This window comes from Lactuca sativa, chromosome 6, assembly GCF_002870075.4.
Source record: "Lactuca sativa cultivar Salinas chromosome 6, Lsat_Salinas_v11, whole genome shotgun sequence".
Lineage (NCBI taxonomy): Eukaryota > Viridiplantae > Streptophyta > Magnoliopsida > Asterales > Asteraceae > Lactuca > Lactuca sativa.
The window spans coordinates 155,194,810-155,207,604 of NC_056628.2; positions in this window are offsets into that span (position 1 = coordinate 155,194,810).

The following is a 12,795-nucleotide window of genomic DNA, read 5'->3' on the forward strand; positions in this document are numbered from 1 at the left end:
GAATGAAGGATAATTGACTCTTAGGGTAAAGCTTTAAGAAACAGAAGGAGATAATGGGCATGGGTAATTTGGGTTGATTGTTTAATGATTAAATATAATATAATATCTTACTGTGGGTTGAAAACCCTATATGCTCACCAGGCTCCCAAGCCTGACCCACTCAGTTTTCTTTGCATTACAGGTAATGGCACAAGAGTATAAGTTGGCGGACTTGACGAGAGATTTTGGATCATAGATCAGTAGTTATAAATAACTATTGTAAGGTCTATTTTATATTTTTTATGCTTTTGGTCTGTATTGGAACATGACATCCCGAGATTTTGTTATTTAATGAAAATACATTGATAAATTCTTATCATATTTTGTTTTGGGAACAAATTCTGCAACTCTTTTAATCAAAGGATTACTCTTATTTTATAAAACAAAGCATAAACAAATCGTTCTTTTTTAGCCGTGAAAATTGGGGATGTCATAGTTGGTATCAGAGCATTAGTTTAAGCGAACTAGGAATTTGTAGGATTTCTAGACTTAAACTTAGATTGCTAAGCGATGATTGTGAGATGAGTGTCTACCATATTTTAGACAAAAGCACTAGTATATTTTACGAAAGATGCCTAAAATGATTTTATGTGCTAAATGCTATATGTTTGCCATATATGATAATGTTTGTTCGGATCTATGGTCTGTTGTCGACCGGATCTGGAAACCTTATGTGTTTACGATTCTAAGCGTATGACTACGATATAAGAACCAGCATGTAAACGTTTCAGAGAAATAAGGATGACTTGAATATATATCATGAAGGAGGATCTAAATTCACCTTATTAGGTGTATAGATCAACAATGGTGAGAACGAGAAGTGGAGTTGGAAACATTGACGAATACAGGAATCAAGCACTTGTGATTGAACCAGTAGTTGTGGCAGCAGCAGCACCTGAGCCAATGACAATGGCCGGTGTACGAAACAAGACGTCTTCTTAGGCAGAATCATGAAGAACTGTCAATTCAAGTTGAGGAGCTCGAAGTGAATGTAGGGCAGTCAAAGGGAGGGAACTTCAGTGGGTTAATCGGTCAAGCCGACCCACCGTTAGTTCGACACAACAATCTGGATGGAAGAAATGACGGACGTGGATGCAAGTATAAGGATTTCATGGCATCTAAACCATCGTGTCTAGTTGGAAACCCGACACCAGTAGGAGTTATGGACTGGATCTCTGAGATGGGGACGATGTTTGAAAGTTGCGAGTGTAGCAACATACAAAAGACCGCTCTTGCGATTCCTCTGTTAAAATCTGGAGTGTTGAGCTGGTGGAAGCTACTGGCAGGTTCTATGCCCAAGGGGAAGCTAGAAAGATGTCGTGGGAAGATTTTGGGGGTGCAACTAAAGATGTAATACTGCTCTGAGCAAGATCTTCTGGAAATCAATAATGAGTTCCAGAATCTAAAAAAAGGGAAGGTTGAGCGTCACCAAGTACGCTACTAGTTTTACGGAGAAAATGAAGCTTGTTCCCTACCTACTTCCAATATAACTTTCCAAGGTCAACAAGTTTTCCCTCGGATTACCAGCAGACTTTGGTCCGATGGTCAAGCAAGCGACCACTCTGAAAGCCGCCATTTGGGCTGCTAGGAATGTCAAGACTCGGATAGGAGAGAAAGGTCTGGAGTGAGCTGAAGTTGGAGAGAAAAGGAAGCATGAGTGATCTTCAGTGATCAACAAAGAAAGCAAATTCTCGAAATCTGGGAGAAGAGATGAAGCTATGTGGTGCAAGAAGTGTAAAAAGAAACACTTCGGGAAGTGTAGCGAGGAGATGACTTGCTACAGATGTGGGAAGACAGGGCATTACGCCAACAAGTGCACATCCAACAAAAAGGTGTGCTACGGGTGTAACGAAGAAGGGCATATTTCTAGAGACTGCCCAAAGAAAAACACACCGCCACAGCCAAGGGCATTCCACTTAATCCTCGACGAAGTAGACAATCACGCGAGAAATCAAGGATTAGTATTTTATATCCAAAGACCAAGTTATGAAGTAGCAAGGTGAATAGTAACTTGTGGTTTAGCCTATTAGAGGCATAGTATAGGGTGAACTTGAACATTTGTGTAATCGTTTCAAGAAATAATATAAACCCTGGTTTTGATATCTATGTGATATTTATTGTTTTAATATCTGATGTGTTAAATGATTGTGTGTTTTTTGTATGGTGACTTGGTTAAACTGAGAGACAATACTTGGGATGAGTATGAGTATGTGTGAATAGTTGTAGATATCTATACTACTGGAAGCACAAGACTCACACCTGGATCAGGGAAAGTCACGAGGTTACCAAGAAGCTAGTAATTGATTTTGTTTTATTCAAGTATGTCATTACAATTGTTTCGGTAATGACTAGTAAGATGGTTGTTATTCCGACCCTAGTGGTCATATCGAATTGAGTCTGACTACAATGAGTTTGTTACGTGGTTCGGAGAACCAAGTTCGATGTAGCATCCGAATGAGGTCAGAAGATTGAAATCAATGCGACCAATAGCATCGTGCTCGTTAGTAGCAAGAGATGCTACATTTTAAAATGTGACTATATCACATTAGAATATGAAGGAAGGTATATTCCACTTTGGAATTTGACTCTAAGAGACTTGATTCAAAGCGTTGCATCATACGATGAGAGGTAATTAGAACATGACCCATCGATCTGTTACAATAGATAAGGGAAGTACTTATCCTAAGAAGAAGAAGAAGGAGTCCTCAATAAGGATTTATTTTGTAACTTGTAGGTTACGATTGAAAGTCCAACATAGTACGAAGAACAGGTGCAAGATTTAGCATCGCGGTTATTACTTAGTATGGAAAGGTAATGTACGGAATCATTATACAAGTCCTAATTTTGTTGATGATTCCGGGACGTAATCATCCTAAGGGGGAAATAATTGTAACGCTCGTAGATTAGGGCTAGTTAATTTAGAGACGATAAGCATCAAAAGTGAATTTTTGAGAAAAGATTATTTAGAATGAAATAATCTTAACTAATTTGTAGTGGTCGTGGCAAGGTTACCAAAAATATAAAGAAAGCCGAAATCCGAGTTATAACGAAGAAGTTTTGACCTGTCGAAGTTTCGCGACAGAACCGACATGACACAGCGCGACGTAAATAGTGAATTTACGATAGAGCGATATATGGCCTTAGAAATCTAAAAGAGAGTCATAGAATATGATAAACCGAGAGCGTACATAAGAAGAACGTCTAAATCTGACTTCGTACGAGGAAGTTATGATTGTTCGAAGTTTCCACTTAGCGGTATGCAACCCAAAATTCAAATATGAGATCGAGCGATTTCTAGCTGAAACAACCTAAACGAGAATCGAAGATCTCGTCAATAGTAGTCCAAGGGTAAAAAGACAGACGAAAACAGACGTCAGATGAAGAAGTGATGGTTTTATAACGGAGGTTTCCTGTCCCGGCCTACAAAGAATAATATAATAAAAATAAATCAAAATTAGCCAACGGAGTCTAAACGAAAGTTGTAGAGATTAGTCTCACCTAAGCGTGGATATAGAAAACATCAAAAACGGTGCTCGTATGAGGAATATACTAATTTATGAAGTTTATAAATAATTAAAATATATTAATAAAATTATTTTTTCGGATAATACCCGAATTCATGACACACCCGATCTGATCCACTCGGTACGCCCAACATACGAGGAGTACGCCTAACATACATGACGAAGAGGCGTTACGCCCTACGTAACCTTTGATTACGCCCAGCTAACCCGGGGTTCAACCCCTATAAATACGATGCGACCCCCAGCCGGATTATTTGCTAATTTTCACGTCTCTCCCCTTTTTCTTTCTTCTTCTTGGAAATTTATACCCCCGAAGCCCCGATATCAATCCCGACACCCGAAGCAAGTCTTGAAGCCTCGAAGATCCTGAGAAAAATAATTTTCTAGCCAAAACTCTGCCTGCGTGAAGCTCGGTTTTGGAGAAAACATCCCGGTTTTATCGAAAAAGATTATTTTAAGAGACGAGGTGATGTCCGATCATTATCTTATCAAGTGGGTGTGTACTTAATTTCTTCTAACACATAAATATGAAGTATTTGCTATGAAATACATGCTATGTGTTATGTATTGTTTGTTTATTTGAGATGGGTGTGGAATGGATGTTTTATACATGTTTTAATGATTTAAACCGTATATGTATTTTATCTCTACAAATATGTTGGGTAGAACATGGGTAGATGAAATATTTGGTGACTATGAGACGTAGTGCCTATTGTGTAAACCTTGGCGACTATGGGACGTAGTGCCTATTGTATAAACCCTGATGACTATGAGACGTAGTGCCTATTGTGTAAACCCTGGTGACTATGAGAAATAGTGCCTATTGTCTAAACCCTGGTGACTATGAGACGTAGTGCTTATTGTATAAACCCTGGTGACTATGAGACGTAGTGCCTATTATGTAAACCCTGGTGACTATGAGACGTAGTGCCTATTGTATAAACCCCGGCGACTATGTGATGTAGTGCCTGTTGTATAAACCGTGGTAGCAAATGGACCTTGTGTCAATCCCTTAGGTCAATCCTTAGGAATGAATGAATGAAGGATAATTGACTCTTAGGGTAAAGCTTTAAGAAACAGAAGGAGATAATGGGCATGGGTAATTTGGGTTGATTGTCTAATGATTAAATATAATATAATATCTTACTATGGGTTGAAAACCCTATATGCTCATCAGGCTCCCAAGCCTGACCCACTCAGTTTTCTTTGCATTATAGGTAATGGCACAAGAGTATAAGTTGGTGGACATGACGAGAGATTTGGGATAGATTAGTAGTTATAAATAACTGCTGTAAGGTCTATTTTATATTGTTTATGTTTTTGGTCTGTATCGGAACATGACATCCTGAGATTTTGTTATTTAATGAAAATACATTTCTTTAAAGAAATGTTTTGATAAATTCTTATCATATTTTGTTTTGGGAACAAATTCCACAACTCTTTTAATCAAATGATTACTCTGATTTTATAAAACAAAGCATAAACAAATCGGTCTTTTCTGGCCGTGAAAATTGGGGATGTCACAGTTTCCTTCAAAATGGCTCCCAAAACAACTAGATCTTATAATTTGCTCCGATAAGGTCCTTCTCCGTACTAATATATGAAAACCCGATCCCAATCATTAATTGCTCAAGACACCATGTCAAAGACTAATTTTCTCAACTTATCACAACCGACCCTTCTAGCAAAAATACTTCGCTAGACATTGAAATTTTATTATTTAAAGCAAATACTAACTAATGAAAAGATTATTATTATTATTATCATCATCATCATCATCATCATCATCATCATCATCATCATCATCATTTCCTCTCATTTCCATTATTTAGTTTATTTCGTTTTGATTTATTTTATTTTAAGTTAAAGAAATATTTTTACTTTTACAAAAAAGCCTAAAATTAGGATGTTACATGGAATGCCTTCCTTTATATTGTTACAATTTGGAGATGGATAATCCATGGCTGGTTACACATACAAATAGAAGATATTAAAACAAATTTGAATACTTTTCAATGGACGGTTACATGTGTGCTCGCTTTAATGACTTATCTATTAATAATTATAGTGTGGGTTCAAGTGTTTCAAACTTGTTTGCATCCTATTTTTATCATAAATGGGCATGGTCTTGTTTCCCTATGGTTTGATATAATATAATGACATCAAAGATTGTTGAGTCCATCAATGAGTTATGAAAAGACGCACAAAAAATACCAATAAAAATATTGCTTGACTTTTTTCGAGAAACTATGCAACAATGGTGGTGTCACCAACGTAATATCGGAGGTAATTATGTAAATTATAATACTTCGATGGTAATTCAACTATAATTTAATGTGCATGACAAGATATACGTAATTTTTTATAGCTCAAAGATAAAAAGATATTAATGAGTATGTTAAGAAGGTTATTGAAAGGAGAATCAACAAATCCTCCGGTTTTCGTGTATACTAGATTGATCAAAGCAGATATAAGGTGGTTGACCAAATGAAAATTTGTATAGTCAATTTGTAATCTTGTTGTTGTACGTGTGGGAAATGACAACTGTCTCGTATACCTTGTTCTCATGCTATGGAGGTGTCTAACGAACCAAGGTATCAACACTGCAGTACATGGGTGTCATCATACTTCATTAAGGGAACATATTGATATATATATATATATATATATATATATATATATATATATATATATATATATATATAAAGGTTGAGTTTCCTATGCTAGTTCTAACCGAATCCAAACAACCAGATGAAGTCATCGTTATATTACCAGCATTGACAGACAAAAGACAAGTCAGATGAGAACGCAACCATAACCGTATCCCTTCCCAAGGTGAAGGTCTAGTTTAGAAAAAATACAGTCGTTACCAAAGGATCGGTCACACAAGTTGAAACTGTAACACTCAGTTTCCTACAATTTCAAGAAAAATGGAATCTTCAAGTAGGGGTAAGTCGAGTGTCAAAAGCATGGTTGTAGAAATCGAGATTAACTATGGATTAATCGCTTGGCGTTCTCCAACCAATGAGGATTAGTGTGTTTGACGGAAATTAGGGATTAATCGGGTTTGACGGGATTAATTTGTCTTGGTGGGATTAATTGGTCAACAAAAGTCAAAAAGGACAAAATAAATTCAAAAAATTAATTTTTTTTTTACTCCAAAATTTTCAAGTTTTCAAATATTATACCAAAATGTTCATATTTTCGTTTTTTCAACTTTTCAAATTAAAATTTTTCTTATTTTCTAATTTTGAAGTACTTATTTATTTTTAATATTTTAATATTTGATTAATTTTCATATTTTATTAATAATCTATGATTCCCGATTAAACCCCACCAAGACTGATTAATCTCTTAACACAAGTCGACCGTTCAGGCTACCGTCGATCAATTTTTATAACCTTGGTCAAAAGCAAGGCTAATTCAAAGAGGTGATGTAATGTCAAAACATCTAAAAAAACTAGCCAATAGAATGATAATATTGATCAAAATAACCTAGAGTCATGTTTGTACGAATTTAAAAAATTCTAAAATGATTCTTTGGTCAGATAAACTTGTTTATAGTATATAGTGATAAGGAATATGGTTAAAATATACACAAAATAAACACCATAACTCACATTCCAAGGTAATCTGCAACATTTATCCATGGCACACTCTCAACCTACCATAAAGCAGCAAGCTCCTGCAGAGTAGGCTCTAACATCTCTTTGGGGGATGCTGCATAAAAACTTATATATATATATATATATATATATATATATATATATATATATATATATATATATATATATATATATATATATATATATATAAGGCTAACATTATGTTTTTTGCAATTAGCAAGTTATAGATTATAAGGTAAAGTAAGATACATATAGTTATAACGTCAAGAATTTGTTTACAATCACTAGCATGTAAATGCCTCATACTAGGGTATGCAATTGCCTGAGATATAACAACTGGTGTAGGGGAACCGATTATACTACTGTTGGGATTTGTCTCCGTGATCCAAATCTATGAAATTTAGATTTCAAACAACTAGCCAACATAATAATTTTACAATAATTATTGTTTTGAAACTATTATGAACCATAGTCGACATACCTTAAATGCATACAGAATTTCATGCATAGTATATGTATGTCTACCGCCGACATACCTCGATCATATAAAAGACAGTACACAATAGTTTGTAAGTGAAGTCCCATATCACTCTACCACATGGGTACCTATGTTAACAACTTCACTTAATAAGTATATGCATCATTATATGTAATATAAAAAAATTATAAGTAACTGTATACCTGTTAAACTCGTCTAAATTAGAGATGAATAATTTCTTAGGTAACTGGTTATCGATGGTATTGCCCACAAAATCCCTTCTCTAGCATGTATATCGTGCAACGACCTGGATCTTCTACACATCTTTTCTAATGGAAATATTAGAGTTTTAATCTACATTGCAGAATTCTATACAATTTGAAGCCTTTACTTCCCATGACAAATCACGAGAATAAAATAAAAATCTTTACATAAAAATGAACAACAATTAAGATAACTAATTAAACTAGTCTAGTTTTGTGTAGTCCTATCTTCTCTTCCGGTACAATGGTTGCTACAACTTGAACCTGCAAAACATAAAATCTATATAGCAACAAACACAACATGTACGGTGAGCTATTCTTCTTTCTTTTCTTATCTTCCTTTAATATCACACACTGATATCGTCATTTTCTTTCATCTACCTCTTTCACTTCTCTTTTCTTACTTTATACTCTTTCTTTTAAGCCTCTTAACAGACTCTTTACATATTCTTCTCTTTGCCTATGAACAACCTCTTCTCATACTCTTCTATTAGCCTCTTAACAGGCTCTTTTCATACTCTTCTCTTAGCCTCTTCAAAAGGCTCTTCTCATAGTCTATCTGTTTCTCTAACATACTCTTCTCTTACTATGCACATACTCTAACTCTATATCGGTCTCAATCTCTTTTCTTATCTATACTCATCTCTAGTGCCTCTGCACTCTATACTCATCTATATCCAAATGCCACATCTCTTACTTTACTAAAAAGGGATTACATCCCACTTTCATTCATGGTCATGATCACTCAATCTTACCTCTCACTTATGCTCCCTTATAGATCCTTAATATTTCTTCCTTCTCTTGAATATCATGAGGATTCCTTACACTTAACCACTCATGGGTAACATTTTAGTTCTTACAAAGAACTCTCTTATCTTGTTCGTCACAAGTAACCTTTCTCTATCTTTTCTAACCATACTCAATCTGGATTCTCGCAAGAATTATCAATCTACATTACCAAAGGGAATCCTCTATCTCTTTCCCTCAGGGACATAATCTCATTCCCAAAGGAATCACACTCTTTGTCCCCTTAGGAACCTCTACTCTATTCTTGAAGGCATCTTTATCTCTCGTCCCCGAAGGAACCATACTCTTATTACCTAAGGAACCATAACCTCGTTCCCACAATGTAACATCCCAAAAATACTAATCAAAATTTTTCATTTTCAAACCATCAAATCCATACAATCTTCGTTCCAAAATCAGTTATAGAAAATATATCTTAATCATTAGATGTAACGTCCCATTGTGAAAACCAAAATTTTTAGTTTTTATTAAAGTAAAACTTCCCAATTTATAAATCCATTATTAAGTAAAACGTTTATTCCAAATTACATTTATTAAAAATCAGAGTATCATAGAAAATGTGAAATCCTTAATGATGCCGATGAGTGTGTACAATCCTGCCTTCACCTTCCCATACACAGCAACGAGATAAGCATAAAGCTTAGTGAGTTTTCTCCCAAAATACCACCACGCAAACGGATAACATATACAATCAAACATGTCGTGTCCAATCAACCATCGACTTGGTATATCCCAGGCCTAGTCAACCATCAGACTGGAATGCCCACCTATACTGGGTTTATTGGCCTTATCGCCTCCACCCAACCGATCATCCCGAGCCTCTGTGCCTACGAATTACAACCAGCTCACACCAGGTATCTTGGCCTACAACACAAAGCAGGATCGCCTCAACCCAAACCAAACACAACATGTCGACATGTGAACAATCAAGGATCAAGTAGCTACATAATACATGCAACATCAATCATACAACTCACTACTACCCACTAGTACTCTCCCAACATATAGTCCTACTACCAGCTAACCTCCATAGAATGTGTAACCATAAGTAACCAGAGGTGAGATAGCCACCCGGACAGATAATCCTACTCTAGAGTCACAATCAAACAAGGATCAGACAATAGAGCCTAGACCAAGAGTTCTCAGGCTATCCTACATGACCATAGACAGTCCCTAAGGGGACTCCATAGATGAGAACCATAAAGCACAGATAACATACAATTCTACAGATTATTACAACAAAGCAAGATACTCAATACCAGTAGATAGATCTAACAGATCACTATAGCAGCATATTCGATACCAGAACACAGATCTAACAAATCACTACAGCATACCAGCATACTAAATATAAACAATCCAATGAATGCATGCCCGTATATACTCAGAGGTGAGATAGTCACCCGGACAGGTGATCCTACACTAGAACCAAAACCAAACAAGGAACACGTATAGTGGGACGGCATTGGTGCCTTCGACCCATGGGTATAGTGAGGTGAAACTCACCTCAATATGCATGTAGGAAACTACCATAGCAACGAAGAACTTTACCAGCTTCAACTCACTTCCAATTACCTACAGGAAGATACCATATTCAATCCCTGATCACAGGTCATAGTCACTTACAACAAAGACTATTTCACATGAAATGACGATTATGGTTCCACATAAAATGATGATTAGGGTTAAGTAAGGACACTAAACCCATTAAGGACTTAATCACCTATGGGAATGACTGATTAAGGTTTGACATAGACATTCTCGGGTATAATAATAATCCAAACAATATCCCAAATACGCACCCCAATCATTGTCCAAAATAGGGCTCCCCGGTTCTAGGGTTTTCCACATAAAATCATAACTAGGGTTAGTGTTCCACACTTAACTTTATATGGACTTAATTTATTAAGTCCAATACATTATTATGTTAATCTCAGGGCATTACCGAGTATAATTTAAAGTTCAATTAAAAGTTTTAACATGGGTCCCAGCAAAATTCCAAAACTAGAGTTTTCTTGATATTAGTGTTTTCTAAACCCTAATTAGGGTTTCCAACCCCAAACTCATGCCACTCGTACTAAAGTTAGATGCTTAAGTCATTTAATGTATAATAAATCAGGCACCACCCACTCACGACGGTGGTGGGGGTTTCGAGTTAGAATCCAAGAAAACAACTCCCACAAGAAACAATCATGCAGAAAACGCATGTACAGACAATATTTCACACACACAACCACTTCACTCGGTGCCTGGTGGTGGCAGAAAATAGCAACAAGGTGGCATCCACCATGGTGGTTCTTTTCGTTTTCCGTCCAACGAAGATGCACACACACACACACGTCACGACTTGCAGCAGCAACACACACATACATACACGAAACACACGCTCCAACACTAGAACACACACAAAAATCAGCCACTCTCGTGGTGGAAGGCAGTAGCCGGAGAACAACAACAAAAGGGGCAGCCGCTCGGAGCGGCGAAGGCGGCGGAACGTGAGGAAGCAACAGAAGAGCGAAGAGGGTATGAGGGATGTGGATTTACTAGGGAGAGATAACAACAACCACGAGCTCCTCTCTTCTGACCTCTCACAACATCGACGTCATTTTGTCGATCTCCGCTTCCATCGGCAGCAGCAGCGGCCGTATCATCTTGGTGGTGCAATGCAGCGACAAGGAAGATGGCGGCGGCTGGAGATGAGGAGTGATAAGGGTGGCGGCCGGAGAACAATTATAGGGTTAAGGTTTATGTATGTAACTAAGTAGCAAGAGGGTGAAGGGGAATGGGTTTTAGCGGTCATATTCGGCCACTCGAGATTATTCGTTTTCGGCTAAGAACTTATTAGCCTCGCGAAAAGGACAATTGAACGGTTGGGCCGAATTTATAAAATTAGGCCATTAGTGGGCCCTTAGGGAGCCTTTGATGGGCCATAGGTGGGCTGGGTTTAATAAGTTAGAATTGGGCCTTATGAATGGTTCAAATTAGGCCAAGGGGGTAAAATTGCCATTTTACCCTAAGTAGTGTTATAGATTCTGATTGAGTGTTAATGTTATTATGATAGCCGGGAATCAATGGAGCAGCTGTTAGAGATTACTTTGCGTGAGATTCGACACGCAACTTTACGAGGTATGTTACCTTCCAATAGAAGTGGGTCTAAGGCCACAATGCGCGCCCACTAGTAGGAGTGATTATGGATGATTGTCTTCGTGATAATTGTCTGGTTTGCGACTATCTCATATGTTTATGTGCTAGCATGATATGATGTTATGTGATAGTGGTAATAGGGGAATAGTCCCCATATATGGTCAATAGGTCCAAGGGGTAGGTTAGGAACCCTGGTATGCCTGACATTATGATTATGTTATGTTTTATGTAGTAGTAGTAGGGGTGAAATAGTCCCCATTACCGGTTGAGATAAACCGGAGGGGTAGGTCGGACACCTCGGTATGTATGACAGGAGTAGATTAGGCACCCCGGTATGCCTAGCAGGGGTAGGTTGTTCACCTCGATATGCTTAGCAGGGTAGATCGGGCACCCAGATATGCCTGACAGTATGTCTATGTATGGTATGTGGTATGATGGGGGAACTCACTAAGCTTTGTGGTTACAATTTTCAGTTTTGCTTCAGGTACCTCTTCAGCGAAGGAGAAGGAGCCGGCACGCTAGCAGCGCATCGCACATACACGATTTCCGCACAATGATGTTTTTGGGATTGTACTCTAACATTATTATTTTTCCAGGACATGTTTTATGACATTTGATTTATGGGATATTATGATATCGATGATGTTTTTTAGTAAACAATTTTATAAGCTATTTAATTAAAAATGAAATTTTTGGTCTTGAAAATTAGGATGTTACAAGTTGGTATCAGAGCCTTGGTTTGAGGGATTCGGGCACACTCTTGGGTGTGTCTGAATTCAAACTAAGGACTTGGTATGAAATTTTTTAAAACTAAAATCATTTTATAAAAAGGAGTTTGAAAAGAAATTGAAAAGAGAAAAGAACTTTGAAAAGAACAAGGTGTGTGATGCGTGCAACCGGCCGAGCTCAAGTAA